The sequence below is a fragment of the Pristiophorus japonicus genome, chromosome 23, assembly GCF_044704955.1.
Source record: "Pristiophorus japonicus isolate sPriJap1 chromosome 23, sPriJap1.hap1, whole genome shotgun sequence".
Lineage (NCBI taxonomy): Eukaryota > Metazoa > Chordata > Chondrichthyes > Pristiophoridae > Pristiophorus > Pristiophorus japonicus.
This window is the reverse complement of record NC_091999.1, coordinates 50,596,710-50,612,148: the sequence shown is the minus strand read 5'-3', so window position 1 is coordinate 50,612,148 and position 15,439 is coordinate 50,596,710.

Sequence of the window (15,439 nt, the reverse complement as noted above, 5' to 3'; positions counted from 1 at the left end):
CACCCTTTCTGTCTCTCGTTGTCTCTCTCTCGCTGTCTGTCTATCCCTTTTTGTCGGTTTGTGTCTGTCGATCAATGTGTCTGTCGACTTCTGTTCACAGCTCGATTACTGCTCTGACGCAACCCATTCCCTCGTCCGTATAGTGGTGATTATGCTTTCCCTGTTACGCGGGAGAACCGGGTTCAATTTCCTGACGGAAAAGCAGTTTTTTCAAAATGTCGAATTGTTCTTCTGTTTCTTGGTATAGATTCATATTAAAAAGTTCCAGAGCAAGATAGAACAATAAAAATACAGCAAGAGGAGATTGCCTCTTCCAAACGTTTTGCAACGGAGACTTTTTCAGGATTTTGTGGCCGTCTGCTGCACAGAGATCGATGACTGAGTTTTTTCTGAGCAAAATTTAAAGTGCCAGAGACGCAGTAGTTTTGCCGAGTGGTTAAAGCGATGGTCTAGAAATCCTTTGGGTTTTCTGCGCATTGGTTCGAACCCTGCCAACTACAATTCACCGCATTTTTCATTCCATTTAAAATTTAACCAGGTTTTTGCAAAATGGATCCTGAGATAGGCGGGATAATGTCCCACACATTTCAACACTGACATCTATTTCTCATTTTTATTAATCTGCAATATTCATGATACATACGGATAGAAAAACGCAAAAATCTGCCAATGCAGCGACAGTGATTCAACCTGTCTATCCCTCTGTATGTCGAAGGCATGTCTGTTGGTGCATGTATATTTTTGGTTATGTGTGTGGGTGTGTGTGTCTCTGCGTCTGTCGTTCTGTATATATGTCTCTGTGTATGTGCAACTGTCTGTGCAAATCATCACCATGAAGTTGGTATGTGCTGAAACTTTTTAAAAAGTCTTGGGGAAAATAATACGGTTGTGAACTTTGGTATCGGCTTTGGTTCAGTGGCAGTATCCTCGACTGAAAAACGCAAAAGACAGCCAAAGTTGCAACAGTGACCCTGCCTGTCTATCCATCTATTTGTCTAAGGCAATCTTTGTATAGCTTGATCTGGGTGTCATGATACATCAGTCATTGATTGTTGGTATGCAGGTGCAGCAGGCGGTGAAGAAGGCAAATGGCATGTTCCCCTTCATAGCTAGGGGATTTGAGTATAGGAGCAGGGAGGTCTTACTGCAGTTGTACAGGGCCTCCGTGAGGCCACACCTGGAATATTGTGTTCAGTTTTGGTCTCCGAATCTGAGGAAGGACGTCCTTGCTATTGAGGGAGTACAGCGCAGGTTCAGCAGCTTGATTCCCGGGATGGCAGGACTGACTTATGAGGAGAGACTGGATGAACTGGGCTGGTATCCACTGGAGTTTAGAAGAATGAGAGGAGATTTCAAAGAAACATGTAAAATTCTGACGAGATTGGACAGCTTAGAGGCTGGAAGAATGTTCTCGCTGCTGGGGAGTTCGAGACCAAGGATCACAGTCTTTCAGTAAGGGGTAAACCATTTAGAAACGAGATGAGGAGAAACGTTTTCACTCAGAGAGTGGTTAACCTGTGAAATTTTCTACTGCAGAAAGTCGTTGTGGCCAGTTCGTTAGATATATTCAAAAGGGAGTTAGATATTGCCCTTACGGCTAAAGGGATGAAGGGGTATGGAGAGAAAGCAGGAAAGGGGTACTGAGGTTGAATGATCAGCCATGATGTTATTGAATTGTGGTGCAGGCTCGAAGCGCCGAATGGCATATTCCTGCACCTAATTTCTATGTTTCTATGTTGATGCGTGTATATTTTTGGTTATATTATGTGTGTGTGTCTCTGTGTATGTGCAACTGTCTGTGGAAATCATCACCATGAATTTGGTGCGTCCTGGAACTTTTAAAAAAACTTGGCGAAAATAATGCGGTTGTGAAATTGACGCTCCGCCTGCTCCCTCGGATGGATGTGAAAGGTCCCAGAGCATTACTCGAAAAAGAATAGGAGAGTTGCCCCCGTGTCAATATCATTAAAATTTTCGAAAATGCTGCCTGAAACCCTCTGTGTATGTGTGTGTCTGTGGGGGTGGAATTGAAGCCCAAATTCTGACAAAGACAAAGCCCGTTTTTGCCAGGCCCAAGATGGCCGAGTGGTTAAGGTGTTGGAGTTAAGGTCCAATGGAATTATAACTGCGAGGGTTCGAACTCCACAACTGGTAATTGATTAATTAAACAGAGATTACTTCCCATGCTGCTCAGTGATACCTGATTAACATCTGTTGCATTTGCATGTTTCGGTGACACTCTGAGCAGATAATGAAAGGTATCTGTATCGCTCAGTCTCTGCCTCTCTCTCTTTTTAGAGAGCTGTGCATGTGTTTGAGTCTTTGGCTCTCTTCGTCTGCCACTTGTCCAGTTCTGTTCCAAAGGGATTCTCTCGGACTCACCATCTGTCCGTCTCTCTCTTTCCCATCATCTCTGTCTGTGTCGGTCCCTGTCTCTAACCTGATGAGTCATTCCATCAATTTCTGTTTTTGTTTCTATGTCTCTCTCTCTATCTGTCTTTCTCTCTATCTGTCTCCCTTTTTGTTCTGTCTTTTTCTTGTCATTCCATCACTATTTGCCTCCCTCTCTTTATGGAGCACGCAAACACATCTCTGTGTTTGTAAGTCTTTGAGTGTGTGTCTCACTCAGTCTGACCCTCCCTCTCAGTCTAAAGCTTTCTGTCTCTCTCTGTCTCTATCTCGCTGTCTCTCTCCCCCTGTTTCACTGTTTGTCTCTGTTTCTCAATGTGTCTGTCTCTTTCTCACGGTGTCCAGTTCTGTTCGAATGGGATTCTCTCAATCTCTCTGTCTGACTGTCTCTCTCTTTCCCATCATCTCTGTCTGTCTATGCCTCTGCCCGTCCGTATCTCTTTGCCTATCGTGGTTACTTCCTGTCTCTAACCTGCTGAGTATTTCCATCAATGTCTGTTTATATCTTTGTCTCTCTCTCTATCTGTCGCTCTCTCTCTATCTGTCTCTCTCCTTATCACTGTCATTAACACTGTCTTTGTCTCACTCTTTCCCTCTCTCTCTTTATAGAACACACACACATATCTCTGTATATGTATGTGCTTGAGTCTTTTTCCCACTGCGTCTGCCTCTCCTTCTGAGTCTCACACTTTCTGTCTCTCGTTGTCTCTATCACGTTGTCTGTCTCTCCCTGTTTGTCGGTTTGTCTCTGTCTCTCAATGTGTCTCTCTACTTCTCATGGAGTCCAGTTCTCTTCACAGCTCGATTCCTGGTCTGACCAAACCCACATTCGTTGGTATAGTGCTTGGTATCCCGGCCTGTTATGCAGAAGACAGGGTTTCAATTCCCCAACGGGCAGGAAGCTTTTTCAAAATGCAGGATTTTACTTCTGTTTCTTGGAAAAGATTCATATTAAAAAGTTCCAGTGCAATACAGAACAGCAAAAATACAGGAAGAGGAGATTTTTTCAGAATTCTGTGTCATCTGCTGCAGATGGTGGATGACTGAGTTTTATCTGAGTAACATTTGAAAACATAACGAGTAGTCGTGGCCGTGAGGTTACAGCGATGGAGTAGAAAATCCATCGTATTTTCCCCCTGCAGGTCGAATCCTGCCGACTACGATTCTCAGCATTTTTCATTCCATTTCACAATTTAACCAGGTCTCTGCAAAACTCATCCTGAGATAGATGGAATAAAGTCCCACACCTTTCAAAACTGTCATTTTTTAAATCATTTTTATTAAACTGCAATATTCACGATACTTACGTATAGAAAAACGCAAAAATCAGCCAAAGTTGCGACAGTGATTCAGCCTGTCAATCCCTCGATATGTCTAAGACATCTGTGCATGTCCGTTGGTGCGAGTATATTTTTGTTTATGTGCGTGTGTGTCTGTGTCTGTCTATCTGTATATATATATATATATATATATATCTGTGTATGTGCAACTGTCTGTATAAATCATCACCATGAATTTGGTATGTCATGAAACTTTTAAAAAAAACTTGAGGAAAATAATACGGTTGTGAACTTTGGTATCGGCTTTGGTAATCTCGACTGAATCAGGAGTTTGTGTGTTTAAGTGGCACTCCTGAGACGAGCAGATAATCTTGGCAGACACTCAAGTGCTGTACTTGGGGAATTTTGCATTGTTGAAGCTGTTGACTTTCGGAAGAAATGTTAAATTAAAGCTCCGTCTGCACCCTCGGGTGGATCACAGCATTACTCGAAAAAGAATAGGAGAGTTGCCCCCATGTCAATATTACTAAAAATGTTCCTAAATGCTCACTGAAACCCGATGTGCATGTGTGTCTGTGGGGTGGAGTTGAAGCCCAGATTCTCACAGAGACAGAATCGAAACACTGGAAGGACCAGGCTGGCCGAGTGGTTAAGGCGTTGGCCTTATAATTCAATGGGATTTTTCCACGAAGGTTCGTACTCGAATCTCTTTAATTTATCACTGATTTCCTCCCATGCTGATCAGTAATACCCGATTTTCATCTGTTGAATCAACAATTTTCTGTAAATCTTTGACACTCTGAGCCAATCATGAAATTAAATTGTGAAATGTATCTGTGTATCTCAGTCTCTTGCTTTCTGTCTTTAGAGAGCTGTGCATGTGTCTGTGTGCTTGAGTCTGAGTCTGATCCACTCTGTTTGTGACTGTTTCTCTGTTTGTCTCTGTCTCCCAATCTGTCTCTTTCTCACGGTGCCCACGTCTGTTCCAGTGGGATTCTCTCAGACGCTTTGTCTGACTGTCTCTCTCTTTCCCATCATCTCTGCCCATGTCTTTGCCTGTCTCACTTTGTCCCTGTCTCTAACCTGATGAGTATTTTCATCATTTTCTGTTTTAGAAACATTGAAACGTGGAAAATAGCTGCAGGAGTAGGCCATTAGGCCCTTCGAGCCTGCGCCGCCATTCAATATGTTCATGGCTGATCATTCCTTCAGTTTCCCTTTCATGCTTTCTCTCCATATCCCTTCACCCCCTTATCCATAAGGGCCATATCCAACTCCCTCTTGAATATATCCAATGAACTGGCATCCACAACTCTCTGCGCAGGGAATTCCACATGTCAACAACTCTGTGAGTGAAGAGAAGTTTCTCCTCATCTCAGTGCTAAATGGCCTACCCCTTATCCTAAGACTATGTCCCCTGGTTCTGGACCTCCCCAACATCGAGAACATTCTTCCCGCATCTAACCTGTACAGTACCGTCAGAATCTTATATATTCCTATGAGATCCCCTCTCATCATTCTAAACGCCAGTGAATAAAGGCCCAGTTGATCCAATCTCTCCTCATATGACAGTCCTGCCATCCCTGGAATCAGTCTGTTGACAATATCGGACCAAGTCAGCATGGATTTATGAAAGGGAAATCATGCTTGATGAATCTTCTGGAATTTTTTGAGGATGTAACGAGTAGAGTGGACAAGGGAGAACCAGTGGATGTAGTCAAGAGATTGGTGCACAAAGTCCAAGCGCATGATATTGGGAATAATGCACTGACGTGAATAGAGAACTGTTTGGCAACTGGTTTGCTGCACTCCCTCAATAGCAAGAACGTCCTTCCTCAGACTAGGAGACCAAAACTGAACACAATATACCAAGTCTGGCCGCCTCACTCAGGCCTTGTACAACTGCAGTAAGGTCATCCTGCTCCTATATTCAAATCCCTTATCTATGAAGGCCAGCATACCTTTTGCCTTCTTTACCGCCTGCTGTACCTGCGTGCCCACTTTCAGTGACTGATGAACCATGACACCCAGGTCTCGTTGCACCTCCCCTTTTTCTAGTCTGCCGCCATTCAGATAATATTCTGCCTTCGTGTTTTTGCCCCCAAAATGGACAACCTCACATTTAACCACATTATATTGCATCTGCCATATATTTGCCCACTCACCTAATCTGTCCAAGTCACCCTGCAGCCTCTTAGCATCCTCCTCACAGCTCGCACCGCCACCAATTTAGAGTCATCCGCAAACTTGGAGATATTACACTCTATTCCTTCAAACAAATCGTTAATGTATATTGTAAAGAGCTGGGGTCCCAGCACTGAGCCCTGCGGCACCCCACCAGTAACTGCCTGCCATTCTGAAAAGGACCTGTTTATCCCGATTCTCTGCTTCCTGTCTGCAAACCAGTTCTCTATCACGTCAGTACATTAATCCCAATACCATGCGCTTGGATTGTGTGCACCAATCTCTTGTGCGGGACCTTGTCAAAAGCCTACTGAATGTCCAAATACATCACATCCACTGGTTCTCCCTTGTCCACTCTACTCGTTACATCCTCAAAGAATTCCAAAAGTTTCTTCAAGCATGATTTCCCTTTCATAAATCTATGCTGACTCGGTCCGATCCTGTCACTGCTTTCCAAATGGGCTGCTATATCATCCTTAATGATTGATTCCAACATTTTCCACACTACTGATGTCAGGCTAACGGGTCTAGAATTACCCGCTTTCTCTCTCCCTCCTTTTTTAAAAAGTGCCGTCACATTAGCTACCCTCCAGTCCATAGGAACTGATCCAGAGTTGATAGCTTGTTGGAAAATGATCACCAATGCATCCACTATTTCTAGGGCCACTTCCTTAAGTACTCTGGGATGCAGACTATCAGGACCCAGGGATTTATCGGCCTTTAATCCCATCAATTCCCCAAACACAATTTCCCGCCAATAAGGATATATTTCAGTCTCCTCGTACATTTGGAAGGTTTTATGTATCTTCCTTTGTAAAGACAGAACCGAATTATTGTCTCTATCTCTCTCTATATCTGTCTTTCTCTCTATCTGTCTTCCTCTTTGTCTCTCTCTTTGTCACTGTCTTTGTCACTGTCTTTCTCTCACTGTTACCCTCTCTCTCTTGAAAGAGCACACACACACACATTTCTGTATATGTGTGTGTTTGAGTCTTTTTCTCACTCAGTCTGCCTCTCCTTCTCAGTCTCATACTTTCTGTCTCACGTTGTCTCTATCTCGCTGTCTGTCTCTCCCTGTTTGTCGGTTTGTCTCTGTCTCTCAATGTGCCTGTCGACTTCTCTTGGTGTCCAGTTCTGTTCACAGCTCGATTCCTGCTCTGACAAAACAAAAGCTCGTCAGTTCCTCGTTAGTACAGTAGTTAGTGTCCCTCCCTGTCACGCGCGAGGTCGGGGTTCAATTCCCTGACGAGGGTGGAGCTTTTTCAAAATGTTGAATATTACTTCCATATGTCCTGGAACGATATAAAAAGACTTGGGAAAAGTAATACGGATGTGAGCTTTTTGGTATCGGCTTTGGTTCAGTGGCAGCATTCTCGACTGAATCAGGAGGCTGTGTGTGTAAGTCCGACTCCTGAGACTTGAGCAGAGAATCTTGGCTGACACTCAAATGCAGCACTTGGGAAATTTTGCATTGTTGAAGCTGTTGACTTTCGGATGTAATGTTAAATTGAAGCTCCGTCTGCACCCTCGGTGTATGTGAAAGTTTCCAGAGCATTACTCGAAAAATAATAGGAGAGTTGCCCCTGTGTCAATATTCTGATAAATATTTGAAAATGCTCATTGAAAACCTGTGTCTGTGACAGTGGATCTGCAGCCCAGATTCTCACAGAGACAAAATCCGAATGCTGACAAAACCAGGATGGCCGAGTGGTTTAGGCGTTGGACGTCAAATCCAAAGGGTGTATAGCTGCGTGGGTTCGAACCCCACTCCTGGTAAATCTTTAAATTCAAACCGATTTCCTCCCATCCTGCTCAGTTATACCAGAATATATTCTGTTGAATGTGCACATGTCGATAACTTTGTAACGTTCTCAACTGACAAAGAAATGGGATTATGCAATGTTTCTGTGTCTCTCAACCTCTGTCTTAAGAGAGCTCTTTATGTATTTGTGTTTGAGTCTGACTCACTCTGTCTGAGGAATTACAAGCTGAATTTCGGGAGCTGGGAGGTAAATTAACAAATAGGACCTCAAAGGTAGCAATCTCAGGATAGCTACCACGACCACCTGCGAGTCAGAGTAGGAATCGCAGGATAGCTCAGATGAATGTGTGGTGCAGAACGGAGGGATTCAATATCCTGGGACATTGGAACCGGTTCTGGGGGAGCTGGGACCAGTGCAAACCGGACGCTTTGCACCTGGGCAGAACCAATGTCCACAGGGGAGAATTTGCTCGTGTTGTTGGGGAGGGGTTAACCTAATATGGCAGTGGGATGGGAAACTATGCAGGGAGACAGAGGGAAGTAAAATGGGGGCTGAAAAGTAAAGGTGGAGGGCAGAGAAATCCAAGGCAAAAACCAAAAAGGGCCACATTGCAGCCAAATTCTAAAGGGACAAGGTGTGTTAAGATAACAAGCCTGAAGGCACTGTGCCTCAATGCGAGGAGTATTCGTAATAAGGTGGACAAATTAACTGCACAGGCAGCAATTAATGAATATGATGTAATTGGCATCACGGAGAAATGGCTCCTGGGTGACGAAGGCTGGGAACGCAACATCCAGGGAGATTCACCATTGAGGAAGGATAGACAGAAAGGAAAAGGAGGTGGGGTGGCATTGCTGATTGAAGAGGAAATTAACGCAATAGTAAGGAAGGACATTCGCGTGGATACTGTGTGGGTGGAGCTGCGGAATATCAAAGGGAAGAAAACGCTAGTGGGAGTTGTGTATCACCAAACAATCGTAGTGAGTTTGGGGACAGCATCAAACAAGAAAGTAGGAATGTGTGCAACATAGGTATAGAAGTTATCATGGGAGACTTTAATCTACTTATAGATTGGGCTAACCAAACTGGTAGCAATACGGTGGAGGAGGATTTGCTGGAGTGTATTCGGGATGGTTTACTCGACCAATATGTCGAGGAACCATCTAGAGGGCTGGCCATCCTAGACTGGTTGATGTGTAATGAGAATAGACTAATTAGCATTCTTGTTGTGCGAGGCCCCTTGGGGAAGAGTAACCACAATAAGGTTGAATTCTTTATTAAGGTGGAGAGTGAAACAATTAATTCTGAGACTGGGGTCCTGAACTTAAGGAAAGGTAACTTCGATGGTATGAGACATGAATTGGCTAGAATGGACTGGGAAATGATACTTAAATGGTTGACGGCAGATAGGCAATGGAAAACATTTAAAATCACATGGATGAACTTCAACAATTGGACATCCCTGTCTGGAGTAAAAATAAAACGGGAAAGGTGGCTCAACCGTGACTAACAAGGGAAATTAAGAATAGCGTTAAATCCAAGGAAGAGGCATATAAATTGGTCAGAAAAAGCATCAACCCGAGGATGGGGAGAAATTTAGAATTCAGCAGAGGAGGATAAAGGGTTTAATTCGGAGGGGGAAAATAGAGTATGAGAGGAAGCTTGCTGGGCACATAAAAACTTCTATAGATATGTGAAGAGAAAAAGATTAGTGAAGGCAAACGTAGGTCCCTTGCAGTCAGATTCAGGTGAACTTATAATGGGGAACAAAGAAATGGTAGACCAGTTGAACAAATACTTTGGCTCTGCATTCACGAAGGGAGACATGCATAACCTTCTGGAAATAGTATGTGACCGAGGGGCTAGTGAGAAGGAGGAACTGAAGGAAATCCTTATTTGTGGGAAATTGTGTTAGGGAAAGTGATGGGACTAAAGGCCGATAAATCCCCGGGGCCTGATGATCTGCATCCCAGACTACTTAAGGAAGAGGCCCTAGAAATAGTGGATGCATTGGTTATCATTTTCTAACAGTCCATCGACTCTCGATCAGTTCGTATGGACTTGAGGGTAGCGAATGTAACACCACATTTTGAAAAATGAGGGAGTGAGAAAACAGGTAATGACAGACCAGTTAGCCTGACATCAGTGGTGGGGAAAATGTTGGAATCAATTATTAAAGATGACTTAGCAGCACATTTGGAAAGCACTAACAGGATAGGTCCAAATCAGCATGGATTTATGAAAAGGAATTCATGCTTGACGAATCTTTGAGAATTGTGTGAGGATGTAACGAGTAGAGTCGACAAGGGAGAACCAATGGATGTGGTGTAGTGGGACTTTCAAAAGACTTTTGACAAGGTCCCACACAAGAGGTTGGTGTGCAAAATTAAAGAACATGGCATTGGAGGTAATATATTGATGTGGATAGAGAACTGGTTGACAGAGTCGGGATAAACGGATCCTTTTCACAATGGCAGGCCGTGACTAGTTGGGTGCCGCAGGGCTCAGTGCTGGTACCCCAGCAATTTACAATATACATCAATGACTTAGATGAAGGAATTGTGTATAATATCTCCAATTTTGCAGGTGACATTTTGCTGGATGGCGGTGTGATATGTGAGGAGAATGCTAAGAGGCTGCAGGGTGACGTGGACAGGTCAGGTGAGTGGGCAATTGCGTGGCAGATGTCGTGTAATAACGATAAATGTGAGTTTATGCACTTTGGTGGCAAAAACACGAAGGCAGAATATTATCTGAATGGCGGCAGATTCGGCAAAGTGGAAGTGCAACGAGATCCGGGTGTCATGGTACATCAGTCATTGAAGGTTGGCATGCAGGTGCAGCAGACAGAAAGAAGGCAAATAGCATGTTGTTCCCATATCTCGGGGATTTGAATATAGCAGCAGGGCAATCTTGCTGCAGCTGTACAGAGCCCTGGTGAGGCCTCATCTGCAATACTGTGTTCAGTTTTGTTCTAATCTGAGGAAGGACGTTCTTTCTATTGAGGGAGTGCAGCAAAGGTTCACCAGACTGATTTCCGGGATGGCAGGACTGACATATGAGGAGAGATAGGATCATCTGGGCCTGTATTCACTGGAGTTTAGAAGAATGAGAGGGGACCTCAGAAACATTCTGACGGGACTGGGCAAGTTAGATGCAGGAAGAATGTTCCCGATGTTGGGGAAGCCCAGAACCAGTGGTCATAGTCTAAGGACAAGGAATAAGCCATTTAGGACCGAGATGAGGAGAAACTTCTTCACTCAGAGAGTTGTTAACCTGTGGAATTCTTTTCCGCAGAACGTTGTTGATGCCAGTTCATCAGATATATTCAAGAGGGAGTTGGATATGGCCCTTAAGGTAAAGGGATCAAGGGGTATTGAGCGAAAGCAGGAAAGGGGTACTGAGGTGAATGATCAGCCATGATCTTATTCAAAGTTGGTGCAGGCTTGAAGGGGCGAATAGCCTATTCCTGCAACCTTTTTCTATGTTTCTATGTTTCTATTTTTCAGGGTGCATGCATCTAATGGCCCAATGTGCTGTGCCATTTCTTTCAACTGGGTACTATTTATTGAACCTGCAACTCGCCCGGTTTGTATCTGATCCATATTGTGTCTCACCTGACCAATCATCCATCTCCCATAGGCATGACATGTGTCTCTTTTCCTGTCCTCGGCATCGTCCTCTCAATTCCTGCTTATTTTGCTCGTTAATTGTTCGTGCATGGCCTTCCAATACGGATACACCCTCTAGCATTTTTTTGGATGTTTTAGATCCTAACTCTGAAGATTCTATCCCAATTCTGGGCTGTTTCCTGATAAGTACCTCCGTTGTTCCCCTCAAACTATCTACACCTGCCTGGATCGCCTGTATATCTGGTACATCTACTAGAGATGTCCCTGTAAAGTTAATACATCATTCGCTGTAAATCTCCTCTGTCTTCCTTCTTTGTGTCTCAGCTTCTTGTGTTACTCCCTTGCTCCTGATGTGTCACTAGCTATTCTCAGGATTGTGTCTAGCAATCGTATTTACAAAGCTTTAGTCTTGTGGCTAATTTTTTCTGGCAGGTATAGGGCTGATTAATTTATGCTCATAGGTAACATTTCATGCTGCACATTGTCAAATAACAACATTACTTCTGTTCCAGGTTTAACTACCACGCAATTTCCCAAGGTTAATTCCCCTGGTTTACAATATTCAGGTAGCATTTTTTACACACTTATCTTATGGCTTCAAGAGAAACGCTCCTGACGCTTAGATGCCGCCTCCTAGAGGCTGCTTTACGTAGTTGTTGTACCCTCTGCTGTGGTTAAATACTTCTGGACCCCCGAGGGGCGCCCTTGTAGCTTGTCCTTGTAGAATCGGAAGGACGGTGATGATCACGTTTACATTCTGTTGATAAAACACATCCTGGATATTCCAGCTTTAGTTAGAGTCTTACCATTTCCATTTCAACCGGATTTTCCTTTCACTAGCCACTGTATTGGTTCTGCAATTGCTGTGGTTAGGCACAAAATTCCTACAATAGCTAACGAACCCTAGTACCTTACAAACCCCTCAGACTGGTTTTGGTCGGGGCATAATCCTAATGTCCTCCTTCCTGTCATTGGACATGGTCCGAGTTCCTTGGGATATTTCGTGTCCCAGGTACTGTACCACAGGTTGTCCGATTTGTGCCTTTTTGGGATTTACTTTAAATCCTGCTTTCCGTTATCTCAAATGTATTTTTATAACTAGAACAGAGTCTAGCACGGAGGCTTTGATAGCTGCTTTCCGTTATCTCAAATGTTCCAGTTTCAAAGCCTTTACGTCTCAGTTTCTATGGTTCTCAACCACTGTATCTTAAGGACAAGTTCAACTTATATTTTCCTTTGTTCTAAACTGCTAAAGCCTGCCGTTTTAACATTTAATTTTTTTCAAAATTCATTTTACACTTTCGCAGATAGCTCCCCACTTGCCCAGGAGTTTGACCTGATCCCTGAAGGTATTTCTACATTGTTTCCAAACATGATTGTTTTATTTTTTTTTAAGTGATCAGATTTAACTTTTTATTTTAAATGTATCTCATTTTGTTGTGTATTTTCTTAAAGAGTGGTACTTGAAATCTTCACAACAAAATTAACTCTTCACTTCTCCCATCCTAATTTCTGCTCCCCTTTTGTAGTATTTGTATTTATTGTTGGATTATGAAATGTTAAATATGGTAATACTGTTTTTTAATCGGACTTATCATTTATGCTTATAGTGATTCACAGATCACAGAATGCAAAGTACTTGTTTTATAATTATGTGCCTAACTTCTGTTTTAGAAGCTGAACATCACAAACTCTAATCTTTTGCGCTGTAACTTCAAATTTAATCTTTTTAAGCTTCAGCTTCTGACGCCGTATGTTTACTTTTATTAAAAGTCTTCCAAACCCAAGAGTTTCCAATACAACCAAAATATTTATCAAGGAGAATCACCAGAAATATCTCAAAATCCCAATTCAAATATGCCAATCTTTTATTTAAATTTTTTTTTACTGAGCTCGAAGCTTTCGCATCAATATTTTACACAAAGAAATATGGGGGCGTATTTCCCAAGCCCGCAGCCTTGAGACACCCACGCAAAATTATTTTTTTAAGGCATTACAATTTTCCTTCTCCGTTCTTTATCTCATTCCTAGACTAAATGTATTGTCTTTCAAACAAATGTAATCAATGATTACATGTTTTCTTTGACAAGTGAGCGTGTCGACATTTTTTTTAAACCATCGGGACCACACATTTTTTATCTTTTCCTCAACAAACCTCTCCTTTGTGCATTTTCTAGCTCCATAACATATCATCTGAATAAATCCACACCTGCGTTTCTAAATTAAAATGTAATTCAATTCTAGGTTCACACTTTCTTAAAACTTCCGTCATACTGGACAGCACTACAAAGGGTTAAAAAAAATGCACTCTTTCTGAAAAAGTGGGTGGGGCCATAACAACAGACAGCTCTACCACTTTCTGAAGCAGGCTTTCAGACACCTGAAAAATTCATTAATTCCCACATCAAATATTCCGCAGTCAAAAATCACACAAGCACTTTCATTCAAAGACAGACATTCACAAAAATCTCTCTTCATTCAACAAAGCTTATTGTTTGGCCGACTCTATTTTTGCATCCATACTTCACTTAAGATAGTCACTAACAGTTTTTGTTATGGACTTCCGAAAAATATCGACTAAACGAGCCTTCTGGCCCCCAATCAATACTTTATTTTCCTCAGGTCCTAATCATAACCCTGTTAGTGGGGGATACAAATTTGGGCCAAATTCCTCTGTCCATTCCCTTCTGTCATCTATATCTATTTTTATACTTACATCCTGTTGTCTTTTGTCACTTTCTCTGTCCATCTCACCTTCGGGTATCTTTCTATTCATCTTTCCGGCTGTTAAAATTATCTTTTTCCCTTCATCATATCCTGCCTTAACCATCTTCATGAGCTTTTCAGATTTATCTCTCAGAAACTCTTCTGGTCGTTTATACATCAGCCCTCCAAGGGCCTTGGCAGATTCATTTGCCATTTCATACATTGGGGCTTTTTCCCCAGTTCCTGTTTTACCATCTTTACTTAAGCAGAACTTTTTAAACCAAGGCTTTTTACCTAGTGCTGTTTTTCCGCCTTTACTTATGCGGAACTATTTACACTGAGGCTTTTTCCCCGATATCTCGTATACGTACTTATTGTCCCAACACTTGCAGTACATATTTACATTGTCCTGACGCACCCTTCAACTGGATTTACTGGCTGCATGGACTCTACCTCAGATTCGTTGGATCTCTGGTTTCTTTGCGAGGAGAATCTCTCAAGGTAATTCTCTACTCACTCATTATTCGGTTGGTTTGGCTTTTTGTCTACAATCTGCCCGTCCAGTAGATCCTGCTGTCTGCGCCACGTTGTTAGAGTTAACTTCAAACCACCACTCGGAGATACAAGCTGGCAGGTGTGCTACCCTTGAATGAATGCTCAGAGAAACTGCCAGAGACATCTTATGTTATACAGTTTCAGACTATCGTCTTACTTAATTACGCAAGTTACAATTAATATGTGCTGATTGATTAATACATGATTATCTGGTAGGTTGCTTCCTCCAATCTGGCATCTATATACTTTAATTAGTAATTCAGGATACGTGTTGTTATGATTCTTTTTATTTAACTTGTATCTTAATATAGAATTCAAATTCGACGTTATCTGTGTCTGTGCCCAGCTCCCAAGGCCTTTGGTCTATGAATTGGAACATCTGACCCTCTGCGGAAGGCATCCCACACATGCTTCCCACAGTCTGAAAAACAGGCTGTGGGATCTATTTTAAAAATCTGCTAACTCCATTTTAAAACATCCCAATTATTATTATTAATTGTAATTACAATTTGTGATCTGCCCTTTCAGTCTATTATGGGGTATCTTATCGAAGGCCTTTCGAAATCTAGATAAATTACTACTACTACATTACGTTAGTTTACGCTATCTGTTACTTCTTCAAAAAATTCAAAGAATTTGGTCAATTCAAGACTTTCCCTTTATAATCCATGCTGACTATTCATTTTTGGTTTCTAGTTGTTCTTTCACTTTCTCCTTTCGTAGGGAATCCATTATTTTTCCTCCCAACGACGTTAAGTTGACAGGACTATAGTTCCTCAGACACGTTCTACCTTTATTGTTAAAAATAGGTATTATATTAGGTATCTGACAATCCTCCGGCACTGCACTTTATTCTAACGAAATATTAAATATGTTTATTAATGCCTCTGCTATCTCTTCCCTCGATGTA